The sequence below is a fragment of the Lissotriton helveticus genome, chromosome 1_1 (genome assembly GCF_964261635.1).
Source record: "Lissotriton helveticus chromosome 1_1, aLisHel1.1, whole genome shotgun sequence".
NCBI classification, from domain to species: Eukaryota; Metazoa; Chordata; class Amphibia; order Caudata; family Salamandridae; genus Lissotriton; species Lissotriton helveticus.
Window position 1 is genome coordinate 1,828,927,640 of NC_136057.1, and position 14,655 is coordinate 1,828,942,294.

The window sequence follows — 14,655 nt, forward strand, 5'->3', positions numbered from 1 at the left end:
GGGAATGATATTGCCAGGAATCGATCAGTCCCAGGTCCGCTGTCTGTTTCCGGAGAGCAGAAGACATGGCTCGGACCCATTCGAGGAAGCTTCACTACAGTCCAGCGTTGGATCCCACACCAGGTTAAAATCTCCCCCCCCCCCCCCCCCCCCCCTTCCCCAGGATCCGAGAGGGATCACCCTGTGGCACTTGTTCCCACAGTAAAGTTTGGAGATAGGAGTCCGGCATCTGATTTGGCGCCTAGGCATTACACAATGTGAGGGAGTGCCTCCCAACCTCCACTCCCGCTCGGATGAAACTCCCCTCTGGGCTGCGGAAGACTTTCGTTTCCCCCTGCCTGATGCCTTTTCTGCATAAGATAGCCACCCCAGCTGTTTTGGTATCAACTGTAGCCCAGAGTTGGAGAGGATATTTAGGGTGCGCCGTGTGGGGGGTGTCCACCTTTAACAGGTGGGTTTCTTGAAGGAAGATGATGTCTGGGCTGTGTTGTAGTATATAGCGCCACAGTTGTTGTCTCTTGGGGGAGTTAAGCCCCTTGACATTAAAGGATAGTACCTTTAAAGGGTCGGGTAAAGTCATAGGTATTTCCAATCACCAATCAGGCCATCACACCAGCTTGCAGACATACCAGGAGACAGAGAGGAGGGTTCAGGGGTGGGTCCTTCCCGCAGATATAGGTCCACCACAACCTTGTTGCCTCCCGCCTGCCACACCCGAGCGACAGATATAAGAAGGAAGGAAGGAAGAAGCAGCCAAGTAGGAAAGAAGCAGTAGAAAAAGAAGAGGTAAACAACCAACATTGGCCAACCGGGCCACAATGTCCTGTTCCTGTCGTGGGCCAGCCTACACCTTCGGGTTTGAGTGAGCCCAGAGACGTCACACTCTCAGGAACAGATGGGGGTAGGTCTTCCGCTGCTCTCAAGTTCATCCAGGTGGGAGGCTCCGGACTCTGTTACGTTGCAAGAAAGGAGTTGGGGTGGCGCCCAGAGCGCAGTGGTGAATATTGAAACTACCGAGTGGGAGCCATGTCTTCCAAGGTCAACTTAGAGTTCGTTACGTGCACTGAAGCTGTTCATCAAGGGGTAGGAGGGTCCGAGCGCTCTTCTGATGGATCCCCTTCCAAGGATTTGATATGTTCAATAATGTCCTGCTTAGCCTGTGAAGGTGTTTGGGCATCCAGGGGCAGTGAGCGTCTGTGCCTACGTACGGTGGACCAGGACGGCTTGGCAGGTATTCGTGTAGGAGGCGGGGGACGGGTGGGGCTGGCAGAGCATGTTGTTGGGAGTCGAAGTAGTTGAGCCGCTTCTTGGTAGGATCGTACCACTCTTCGTTTGGACTCCCAGGTGAAGATAAGGGCGAAGGGATGGCTCTATTGATAGGAGATGCCCAGGCTCTGTAACTTGTCTGTCACAGGCTTGAAGTCGCGACGGTGTCATAGGGTGTTAGGCGCTAGGTCCTGGAAGATCTGTATCTTGTGCCCATGATATGTGAGATCCTGTTTGGCTATCGCTGCCAAGAGAATAGCTTATTTTTCTGTGAAGAAGTGGACTCTGGTTAAAATGTCCAGAAGGAGGCCCGGCTGACCCGCAGGCCCGGAAACATGGTGAGCTCGGTCCAAAGCCGGCGGAGAGGCGTCATCCCCCCCCCGACATTGTGAAGCAGCTGTGCCACATATGTCATAATGTCCTTCCCTTCGGCCCCAAGAGAGACCCAGACACGAAGATTGTTTCGGCGGCTGCAGTTTTCTAAGTCCTCTTGCTTCAGCTGCAACTCAATGTGTTCGTCTTCCATGGTGGCCAGTTGCTGCCAAAGTTACTCTTGATCTTCCATGCGGGCGTCCCCCGTCTTTTCCAGCCCATCCACACTCTCGCCCAGGTCTGTGACCTCTTTTCTAAGCTCCCGAACACAGGAGTGTACTTCAGTGCGCAAGGAGCCGATTTCGTTTTTTAATTCAGACATGGAGGAGGCCATGGATGCTTGTGTTACCGGGGGGGGGGGGAGGGGGAGAGTATCTCCCAGCCTGCAGGCTCACCCCCGTGGAGACAGAAGGGCCCGCCTTGCCCCACAGCTCCTCACGTGGTATCCTTTGAAGCCGGTATCTGAGCATCCTTGCCTCTATTAGTGCGTGTCATTGTTGCGATTCAGGCGTTCTCCAAAGCGCCAATGTCGAGGGGCAGTAAGGATCTGTGCGATAGCCTGTTAGTCCGCCCAACCGCCAAACGATCTCCCCGCACTTCCTCCATGCACCTTTCTTTTAGAAAAAGCAGTTGCTGGGGCGTCAGCAGCCCGGCCTCCTTTAGCAGCTCGTGACGTCCAGACTCGATGTGGGTGCCACCAAAGTTCCAGGGCGTCGCGGTCAGAACTGGCCAGGAGGGTTTCAGGGGAGTCACCCGGCAAGGACCTAGTTAAGCTGTCTCGTGAAGGCAACCAGGCAGTAGGGCCAGTCCTGTGGCCAAAAATCAGCTTCCCAGGGTAGCGACCGATGTAACTGATGCAGGCCGGTAAAGTCACACGTGTGCCTCCACGTGTGACTGGTCGCAGGCGTATGGAGAGTTACCCTCAGGGAAAATGGTGCGCCTCTCTCACAGTGGCAGCGCAGGGTATGTGGGTTGCTGGAGCAGCGCAGGAGTTACAGTAGGTGAGCGTGAGCCATGCAGTCGCTGATTGCCCCCAGGCCAGGCGGTCGCCGGGCAGCGCTATGCCCTCTCCTTGGTAATGGACTGTAGATTAGGCCTATCACAATAGTGACCTAACCTAAATGCTAGAACAGATACAATTGAACCTCATGTGTATCTATCGCTGCCACAACTTTGTGTGCTGCATGGGCGGTTAATCATACACGGTCTTCCAACATGAATGTGAGAAGTTGGCCTGATGTGCAGTGTTCACTATTCTAGTGATCACTATATATCAGTCCAAACAACCCTTATTGATGATTGGTTGTAAGTCAACCGTATAGACCAGCTATCCTAGTAGCATGGATACGAGCAGTCTAAGGCTAAGACTCTAGAGGGCGTGTTAAGCCAGCTGTTTTACCATCACATTACCCCTTGAACACCCAGTGAAAGGACACCACACAAGTGTTATGAAAATAAACAGTGTATTTATTAGAATCACAACAACCCTGTACTCTTTATGAGGACAGGGTGCTAGGCACACAACAAAACTCTTACGAAAATACTTAAGTTAGCACGTTATACACAAATGCCCGAGGGGCACGAAAAACCATATACTTTAAAAGTGGAATGCGAAATTACTAGCAGGTAAGTACAGTACTAATAGGCTTTGGAATCGCTAGGACTTGACTATAGAATCGTTAGATTACTTCTAGGAGACCTAGGGGACTCGGGTGCAGAGTGTGCACTCTCACGCGGGATGCGGGACAAAGTCTATGGAAGCTAGTAAAGGCAAAGTTAGTGTTCACGGGCGAACCCGACCTGGTAGGGAGAAAACGACAGTGGATCCTGACCCTAGGATAGTGAGGCTATGCTGGGACACCGAAGTGCCGAAGTTACCTAGCCCAGGGACTGCAGCTGCATAGGTCTGAAAAGACGTCGGGAATCTCGTTGCCGGACCAGGAGCCTGGAAGAAGGAAGTTGCTGGCAGGCGACCAGTGAAGGAAAGTTCGATGGATCCAAGCCTGGATCAGGGAAGAAGAAAACCTGAAAGCAGAGGGGACCAAGTTCTTGAATCACTAGCCAGTGATTAAGTGGGCACCAGGATGGCACCGGGCGAAGTCACCGCAGTCAGGTGAGTGGGCGCTGCTGGGCTCTGCAGTCTCTCGGACCAGGAGGCGTTGTCGGCGACCAGGATGGAGGTGCGAGCTGTCCCACGAAGGTTCTTGCTGTCGACGTCGCTGGACCCAGGATTGGGCAACAAGTCTTGGCAAATGCAAGGCCCACGCGGTGGACCTAAAATGGCGTCTTAGGAGGGTCCAGGGTACTTCTCCGATGGAGGGAAGCAAGGGCCAGTCTGGAGCAACCAGACTAGCAGCAGTGATGTCGTCGGGCGTCGTTCAGAAGGCCACAAGCCAGCGGGCTAGTAGCCAAACAACGCGGTGAGCAGCAAAAAGCAGAAGGGCCCCACGCAGATCGTGGAGATGCTGGGAGGCTGCACTTCGGTGCTGGAGCTGCTCAGGGTCGGGGCTTCTCGGACCCCAAAGCACTCACCAGGAAATTACTCGGCGGGCTTGCTGTGCAGAAGTCGTGCAGTCTTGAAGATGGCCGGTCCCTCGAGGTCTCGTCACACCCACGAATCTCAGCGTGACTGATGATGTAGGTAGAGGTCAGAGGTGCCAGGGAAGCCGGTTCTCGTCGAGCTGGGCAGTCTTGATCCGGAGGAGAGACTTGCAGCAGACCGCAGTGTTCTTTAAGATGGTGCCTGCGGATGCAGGGTGACTACTCCTTAGTCACAAGGGAGAAATCTTAGGAAGAAGTCTTGAGTTCCTTTCGTGGAAAGTAGTTTCAGGATTCAAAGATGATCTGATTTGGAAGGGGGCCAGTTCCTACCTTTATCCTGTAAAAAGGGGCTGGCACGCGACTAAGTCCTGCCCTAGGGGTGGGACTAGGAGGGGGGTGGTTACACCCACTTCCTTGGCGGGCTTTTCCCCAGCACAGGGTCTGGAGTGACCCTGGAACTGGTTCCAGCCAGCCTATGCACAGTGAGCACCGGGGTGCCACGTGCAGTCACCTTCCTCTAAAGCCCTGCCTACCTACAATACACAAAACCCTGTCTGGGACGGTGCTGGCACCGCCCCTGGCAGGAAACCCTTTGTCCTTATCTCCTGCTCTGGGAGGACTCCCAGCAGCAGGAGGGCAGACTTGTGTCTCGGTGGCAGCATCCATTTTGTGGAGCTGAGGCTCTGTTTGACTTTAACCGGGGTTAGGGGTTACATACATGTCGTGTCCCTCTAGAAGGGTGGAATGCTAACCCCGTTGCCAGAATTGGCGAGGGGTTAGTATTCCAATTCGTATGACACCTTACTCGACATGTTTTGATAAAGCGATACCAGAGTTGGCATATAACCGCGAGGATTATAATGCACTTAAGAGTATATGGTATGCGATATCATGGAAACGGCTAAGGGATGGATCCCGAAAGCCGCAGACCGGCTCAGCTCATGCCAGAGCACCATCTCACACGATTCCAAGCACTCTGCCTTCAGGATTGTTAAGGCCTGCCATAGGAGTGACTGATAGGAGATCTGTGTGTCCATTTTAGGGTTAGATATAGGTATACTATATCTAAAGCAAAGGGTGAGTACACCACCTTGCCCCAGCTGTCGTGCAGCCAGTTGTGTCAGTTTAGTTAGTCAGCCCAGGGGTGGCATAATACATGCTTCAGCCCCTGGGAGACTTCTGGGTACACCTCAGCCCTGGGTACAGGGACTTGGAGAGGGCCCAGTGCCAATTCAGTACCTGAGTACAATTTGGATAGAGAGAACAGCTAGGCTGTGGGTCTGATTAGCAGGCCCACAGCCAGGGAAAGTCGTAAACCAGTGCAGCAAAAAGCAAAAATCTGGGTGATCATAGGATTGCAGACCCTACTCTCCTACAATGAGTCTCTGTTCTATTTATAAAAAGTGTTCCCTATTAGTGCATCCCAATGTGTAGTGCAATGTAAAAACCATGAATACCAAATTATACTATCCAGTGCCAACCAGGTGCTAGAAAATATATAAAAAATAATTATATAAAAAATGTGTGCAAAGGTATGGGGTGCCTCACGGAAGTAACACCATGGGAGTCCACTGGTTGGTTCTCACCAGTGGGCTCAGGGTTTCATCATTAGCACACCCATACCATAAAGAATGCAAATGTGACGAAAAGTAAATAATGGTAATGTGCAAGTGTAGTGAATGTGTGACAGACCAGTCGTGAAGATACTGGTTGTAAACACTAAAGTGTTATTCTTAGTGCTTAAAAATTCTGAGCCCACTTTATTAACACTAAAAACGAGCTACAACCTGCGATAGCTATATACCTTTATTCTATGCCGTGGGTTTGCTCACATTAAAAAGACACTCTGTTGGGTCTTATCTTCATAGAGGGCCAACATGTTTCATTGCCTTAGTATTTTGGGGCAATTTCTTCAGGGCCAGGGTCAGATCCACCACTCTGCTTTCCTTTTACACGTGAATAGGTACCGCTTTAATGCCCTGTCTGAGCATACCGGTGACCCCTTTTCCTTGTCACTGTAGCGGTTGTCCCCGGTGCTACTGCATTTAGTCGGGTGTTGTTGGTGCCTATCTTTAACTCGTCCACCAACGACAACCGCTACAGTGACAGTGTCGGTCACCGGTATGCTCAGACAGGACATTAAAGCGGTACACTGTTCGAGGCATGTGGGCTGCTGAATTCATATCTGTGCATAGATCGCCGCCTAGTGTTGGGTCCGGCTGATTGCACTTTGTTGTCCTGGAAGAGTCTTCGAAGTATCACGAGATAGGTGACTCCTCCCCTGGACTACAGTGCGCATGGGCATCTTCTCCATCCTCAGATTGTTTTTTTGCCGCCATTGGGTTTGGATGTTATTCCTATACTCCAACTTCGGAATCGAAACTAACCTACTTCCTAAGGCCGAAAGGCCTTCTACCTCAACGGTATTGTTCTCGTTCGGTACTCCTTGACTCGATCAAACTTTCCATCTCGAACCGGTCATCGACGCGGGCCATTGGGCCTTTTCGACGCCACGTGGGACTGCTGTCGATGGAAAGAAGTCCGTTCAAAAGGTGCCCACAATGCCACGCAAAATTCCCGCATACTGACAAACATACAGTATGCAACAGGTGTTTGTCGCCAGATCACAACGAGCAAACTTGCCCAGCGTGTGCCCAATTCCGTTAGAAGAAAACCATCCGGAATCGACGGGCCGCTAGGTAAGAGATGCAGCGGCAGGCACCGGAAGCGGAGAACATCTTCGAGGACGAACACGACCTCCCTGAAGCGGCGGACTCTGATCTAGAAATCGTCACCGTTGAGGACCAGTCGGACTCCGATGACCAGATCACGCCGGGGCAAAAAGTGAGTTCTCAGCCCCCGACCCCGCTTATCCCAAAAGAAAAGACTCCGGTCGACGCATCGCCTAAAGGACTTAGCCGAGATCGACAAGTTACTTCAGAAGCCCCGCCATCCGGCTCGGCTCCGAAGCTTAAGACTAAGCCTTCTGATACACCTGGCCCGAGTAACACTCTCCCCAAAAAGGTTGTCGACCCGAAAAAGGTTGTCAAACCGAAGGTCATCGACCCGAAAAAGGTTGTCAAACCGAAGGTCATCGACCCGAAGACGGTTATCGACCCAAAAATCGTCGAACCGAAGAAGGTTCTCGAACAAAACAAGGTCGGCCAACCCAAAAAAGTTATTGAGTTGAAGCCTGTAGAGCCGAAAAAGAGCTCTGATCCAAATAAGGTCGTCGATCCAAAGAAGATAAGCCCGTCGACACGAAAAAGGCCGTCGACTCGAGCAAAAACATTGAGCCGAAAAAGGTCGTCTAGCACAAGAAACAGGACAAACGTATCGAACCAAGGACTCCGGCCGATCTGAAACAGGTCGTCGATCCAAATAACGTCGCCAAACCAAAAGAGACTGTTAAACTACCAAAAAAGTCTACAAGGACAAAGTTGTCGAACCAATAAAGGTCTCCGAACCTAAAACAACAGTCGAACCAGAAAAAGCTCTCGAGCCAAAAAGTCACGGACTAGTCACTAAGCCAAAAACATCGGCGCCAAGGCCACGGACAGTTGAGGAAGAACTCTTCCATCCTGATCCTGTGAGTGAGCAACAGTCTAAACTGTACATCGACCCTGCAACAGGAAAGCTTACAGTTTATCATCGAAAAAAGAGACCATTGGACACGGACACTCCTTCCCCTGTTCCTCCAAAGAAAAAAGACTTTGGGACATCTCCCTCAAGACCTTTTACTCCTCCTCCTTTCTATCCTAATATGCCTTTTGTGCCTTACTCTCCTACACATTCACAGCATGATGAGGAAGAGAACATGGGAGTAGATCCTCATGGCAATTTTAATGAGCCACAGGATCCTAACGCACAAGATCCTGATGCACAAGACAACCCATGGGATGACCAAAACGATCCATATGATCCACAGCCCATCCCAGACACCTCCACATACCCTACAAAACTGTCGCCTACTGACGACACCATTCTTTTCAATCAATTAATAGATAGGGCAGCAAAATATCACAATGTGGACATGCACACTGACCCCATAGAAGAGGACTTTTTATTTGACACCTTTCCTACCTCTGAGAAACATGTCAGGACACTTCCTATTTTAAAAGGTGTACTTAAACATGCGTCTGACATATTCAAAGATCCAGCCAGAGCGCGTGTACTTAATCCCAGAGTAGAGAAGAAATATAAGGCGGCTCCTTCAGACCCTGCCTTTAACAAATCCCAACTACCTTTAGACTCTCTCGTAGTGGCAAACGCCCGAAAGAGAGCCAACTCACAAACAACAGGAGATGCTCCCCCTCCTGACAAGGAGTCTAAGATCTTAGAGGCCTCAGGCAAGAGAGAAACCTTACAAGCTGCATTTTCATGGAGGATTGCAAACACACAGGCTTTATTAGCACGCTATGATAGAGCGCATTACGATGAACTTGAAGGTTTGCTGCAACATTTACCAGAACCTTTTAAAGCTAAAGCTAACGTCCTCATTCAGGAAGGCAAATTCATAACTAATGCCTCTATTAAATGTGCGCTAGATGCAGCTGATACGGCAGCAAGATCCATTAATACTAGTGTATTACTACGCAGGCATGCATGGTTATGCATCTCTGGTTTTAAAAACGAGGTGCAATCCACAATCCTCAACCAACCAGTTAACCCAGATTTCCTGAAAAAAGATACAGAAACAGCTAAATCTATGGGCGCACTTCAGTTTCAGCAAAATAGAGGTTTCTTTTGTCGCTCCTCCTATAGAGGCACCGCAAGGGGCAACACATCACAGACCTCCTCTACATACAAGAGTAACACCCAGAGTACCTTTAATAAAGGCTCCGACAGAGGTGGTTATTGGGGGAACAATAACCAGGGCAGGGGACGTGGCGGCAATAACACCAGAGCCTCCACTGCCGCCAAACTGACTTTATCACTCTCCCTCCAGACCACCTAACACCGGTCGGAGGCAGAATACAACAATTCCTACCGGTCTGGAAAAACATTACCACAGACGGGTGGGTGAGACAAATTATTCAGTATGGTTACTGCCTGGAACTCACTTCTACTCCACCCAACATACCACCCAAACACCGTCCTATGTCCAAAGAACACATCACACTGTTACAACAAGAGGTTGCGTCCATGCTAGAAAAGGGAGCCATAGAGCCAGTCCCTCTTCAACATCAAGGGACAGGAGTATACTCTCTATACTTCCTAATTCCCAAAAAAGATGGGTCCCTCAGACCCATTCTAGACCTCAGGCCGCTAAATCAATACATGCTCTCAGAGCACTTCCATATGATCACTCTACAGCAAGTACTCCCGTTACTCCAGCAGAACGACTTCCTTGCTACATGGGACCTCAAGGACGCATACTTTCACATACCTATACATCCAGCTCACAGAAGATACCTCAGGTTCACTATAGAAGGGCAACATTATCAATTCAAAGTTCTCCCCTTCGGAGTAACTACAGCCCCAAGAGTTTTCACAAAATGCCTAGCGGTTGTAGCAGCACACCTCAGAAGGCAACACATTCACGTGTTTCCATACCTCGACGATTGGCTCATAAAGGTCAACTCGTACGTGCAGTGTGCAAGCCATACGTCCAGACATTCCAGCTGCTGCACAGTCTGGGGTTTTCCACAAATTACCCAAAATCACATCTACAGCCCTCCGAAACATACAGCAATATCTGGGAGCCACAATAGATGCCTCAGTAGCAAAAGCATATCCAAATCCAGCCACGATAGCCTATATGCAGACTCTCATTCAAAAGTTTCAGCCTCAACACTCCTTACCAGCTCGAGTGTTCATGCAGCTCATAGGCATGATGGCCTCCTGTATATTCATTGTCCCTCATACCCGACTTCAAATGCGTCCACTGCAGGAATGCCGAGCAAAGCAGTGGAACCAAGCTCAAGGGCAATTAAAAGTCCTAGTGTTGGTGGACAGTCATGCTTACAACTCCCTGCAGTGGTGGAGCCCACAAAACCTTTCCAAGGGGCGACTGTTCCAAGAGCCGGTTCCACAAGTAGTACTAACAGCGGACGCATCCCTCACAGGTTGGGGAGCCCACCTACTTCAATTCACAGTTCAAGGGCTATGGACAATTAAACCGAAAACACTGCACATCAACCACCTAGAGTTGCTAGCAGTTTTTCTAGCACTGAAAGCTTTTCAGAAGTACTTGTACAACAAGACTGTGTTGATCCGGGCGGACAACATGTCTGCCATGTATTACATTCAGAAGTAGGGAGGGACACACTCTCCGCAGTTATCTCACCTAGCACAGAGCATATGGAGGTGGGCAATTCCAAAGGGCATCTTTCTCCTAGCAGAACACCTGCCGGAGAAAGACAATCAGGTAGCAGATCTGTTAAGCAGACACAGCCAGCAGCTACACGAATGGGAGATTCACCCTCAAGTTCTCCAACCATTCTTCCAAGAATGGGGGCATCCAGATATAGACCTGTTTGCCACAAAAGAAAACTCAAAATGCCAGTACTTTGCCGCCAGGCTCCCACATCCGTTGTCACAGGGCAATGCGATATGGATGAACTGGTCAGGCAGATTTGCGTACGCTTTTCCACCAGCCCCACTGATTCCGCTTGTGGCACGTAAACTGCGCCAACAGTCACTCACAGTGATCCTGGTTGCTCCCACATGGGCAAGACAACCATAGTACACAACGTTCCTAGAACTCTCAGTGGTTCCCCACCAAAGACTGCACCTCACGCCACATCTTTTAACTCAGAACCATGGAGAAATCAGGCACCCAGATCCCAATCCGGTGAACCTAGCGGACTGGCTCCTGAAGTCTTAGAGTTCGGGTACCTGAATTTTCCCCCTGATTGCATGAACATTATCAAGGAGGCGAGACGTCCAACTACTAGAGCATGCTATGCAGCTAAATGGAAGAGATTTGTAATTTATTGCAAAAATAACCAAATCAACCCACTAGATGCTTCCATCCAAAACATTATCCGTTACCTGTTGCATCTTCAAAGATGTAATTTGGCATACTCTTCCATAAGACTACATCTTGCTGCTATTGCAGCTTACCTCCAAAACAGACAGCACATGTCTTTGTTTAGAGTACCCCCAATCAAAGCTTTTATGGAAGGACTTAAAAGAGTAATCCCTCCAAAGCACCCACCTTCACCAGTCTGGAACTTAAATATAGTACTTACCAGACTTATGGGACCTCAGGTTGAACCACTACATTCACGTGAATTACAATTTCTAACCTGGAAGGTGGCATTTTTGATTGCCATTACCTCCCTCAGGAGAGTGAGCGAGCTACAAGCATTAACCATTGAAGAATCTTTCATGCAAATACATAACAATAAGGGAGTGCTTTGTACTAACCCTAAGTTTATGCCAAAAGTTATATCCACTTTCCATGTCAATCAGTCCATAGAATTGCCAGTTTTCTTACAAAACCCGCAATCAGTGGCTGAGAGAGCTCTACACACGCCAGATGTAAAAAGAGCTCTGCTATATTACATTGACAGAACCAAATCTTTCAGAAAAACAAAGCAACTATTTGTTGCTTTTGCACCACAACATAAAGGGAATCCCATCTCAAAATCAGGAATAGCCAGATGGATAGTCAAATGCATTCTGATATGCTACCGCAAAGCTAAACGCACTCTGACAGTTCCCCCAAAAGCACACTCAACGCGTAAAATGGAGGCATCCATGGCTTTCCTAGGAAACATTCCCCTAGAAGAGATATGTAAGGCAGCTACATGGTCTACCATACACACTTTCACTAAACACTACTGTGTAGATGTACAGGCAAAACAGCAAGCTGCTGTAGGCCAGGCTGTCCTTAAATCTCTTTTCCAAACTGCTGCAGCTGCTACAGGTGACCATCGCTAGAGGAGATACTGCTTTACAGTCTATGCACAGATATGAATTCAGCAGCCCACATGCCTCGAACGGAATATGCTACTTACCAGTATGCATCTGTTCTTGGCATGTAGGGCTGCTGACATTCATATCGCCCACCCTCCTCCCCGGTGCCCGTCACAGCTGCATGACTTTTTCTACAAACATTTTCATGGACATCTCTTACTTTTCTATACTCCATCTTTGCCACAATGGCGAAAAACAATCTGAGGATGGAGAAGATGCCCATGCACACTGTAGTCCAGGGGAGGAGTCCCCTATCTCGTGATACTTCGAAGACCCTTCCAGGACAACAAAGTGCAATCATCCGGACCCAACACTAGGCAGCGATCTATGCACAGATATGAATGTCAGCAGCGCTACATGCCAAGACAGATGCATACTGGTAAGTGGCATATTCCTTTTATAAATAGAACAGGGACGCATGTTGGAAGACGGTGTATGATTAACCGCCCATGCAGCACACAAAGTTGTGGCGGCCATAGATACACATGAGGTCCAATTGTATCTGTTCTAGCATTTAGGTCAGGTCACTATTGTGATTGGAATCAGTGAGTGGGGGGGCTGACCTGGCCGACAGAAAACCCTGTAAGCTCCATGTTGAATTAACTGTAGATTAGGCCTCCCAAGGGCAGAGGGCCAACCGACCGCAGCCACTCCCTCTAACCCGTCATACGGCTCCGTACAGTGCTCAGTGTGCTGTTGAGGCGATGTCTGCTCTGGGCGTCCAGAGACCACATAGATGGCATGCCGTAACAGGAATCGCCCACCAAGGGCATCTGCGTTCCGTGGCCCTGCTCCAAGGTAATGTGATGCTTGCAGTTCAATTGCCCCCCGCTGTCCACAAACAGATAGTTACATAAAGGCCCCAGTTGAGATCGCCGGGTGCCAGTCCCAACGGCGGCCCCTGGGTGAGACACCAACAGCAGTTCCGTCTGCCACTGGGGCCCCCCAATGTCCCCACACTCGCTTCTTTAACACATTAGCCCAGGACTGCTGCAGGTGCAGAGCCTATATGCCCTACAGCGCAACAGGGATCATAGTCCAAAAGTGGGGGCACAGATGGGCAGAACAGCAGCCAGAAGTCCCACCCTCCACACTCCCCCTTCGCTATACTGCCCGGGCACACGCTGCAGGTGAGGGAGATGAGCACCCCCACATGTTCTTCCTGCTTCAGGCCAGTACCATAACCCCCAGCAGAACTCAAGTCAATGGCGCCAGTCACGCGGGAGTGCTGCGCTGTACAGGGCAGTGGGGTGTTCGCTCCCCGAAAACCCCACCAGGCCCTTAGCGTCCTCCAAAAGCCACGCGCCTTGCCCCATGTTGTCCACTACAAAGTCCACAGTGTCCGTCTAAGGCAGCGCGCTTCCCCCCGCGTTGGCTACTCGCGCGTCGTCCCAGGTGAAAATGGTGGCTACCTCTGCAGCGGACTCTCGGCCAAAGTCCTGCATTCACTAACGGGATCTTCCCCCACCGTCAGCTGCCGATATCCTTGTGCCACCAATGACCATCAGGATAGAGGAGCGCCCTGCCGGGCTGTGGGGGGACAGCCTGCATTACCTTGCACGCGTGGCCGTCACTGGCGCGATGCTCAGAAAATGGTGCCTTGGATGTAGCCCCCAGGTCAGGCGCCCTCTCCAAGACAGTCATCTGCGCTTTCCCCTCCGGGGCAGATGCTCTCACTGCTCCGCTGTCCGCCGCAATGCTGTGGCGGGTCGGTCTTCAATGCTGTGGTGAATCGGGGGTCCCGCAGCACCCAGAGGCAGCCCCAGCCACACGCCAGGGCATCCCCGGCCCAGTCAGTGGAAAATGGTGGGTACTCCAACCCACAGGCCCGTGAGTGGCGGTATCCTCCCTCTCTGCACCACCCGGTAGCAGGCCCACGCTCCTCAAGGGTGCCACTCACCAGCCGCCTCTTCTCCGCCAATGTCCACCGAGTCCGGTGAAACCTCCCTCAGGCCAGGGGAGGCAGCCTGTGTAGCCCAGTCCTGAAGGCACCGCCGGTGCAGCCCGCAAAATGGTGCCCCAGAGCTCCTTACAGGATCAATCTGCTGTTCGGCCACTCCAAAAAGAGATCGCTGGCCCCTCTCTTCGGGGCAAAGACCCCCGCCTATCTGCTGCCTGCTCAGGGGCGATGTCCGGCCTGGGATTACCGGCGTGAACAGATGCAGCTTCTATCTCTCACCGGGAGGGCTCCGCTCCAGGCACCATGTAATGGCGGATGCTCCGCCCTGCAGGCCGCTGTGCTGCACCTCTCTCTCCTTTGCCGTCACCACTTCAAAGTGACTCCCTGGCTCCGCAAGACGAGCCCCTCAGCAGCTGTTTGCTGAACATCCCCAAGATCGGTGGCAGCAGGCCCCCAGCTCCGCTTAAATTGCTTTATTTTGCAGCGGCCGGCCGGAGCTCCTCCAACGTGCGTCCTACTGCATTGCCAGGTAGGCACCGCCCCCTTTAGTTATACTTTGACGTTTTCAACAGTGTGCTTTTTCTATTCTTTCAGGGTTCAAACCTTGTGGGTCTTGTGGACGGCACATGTCGTCAATGGACCTTCACTCC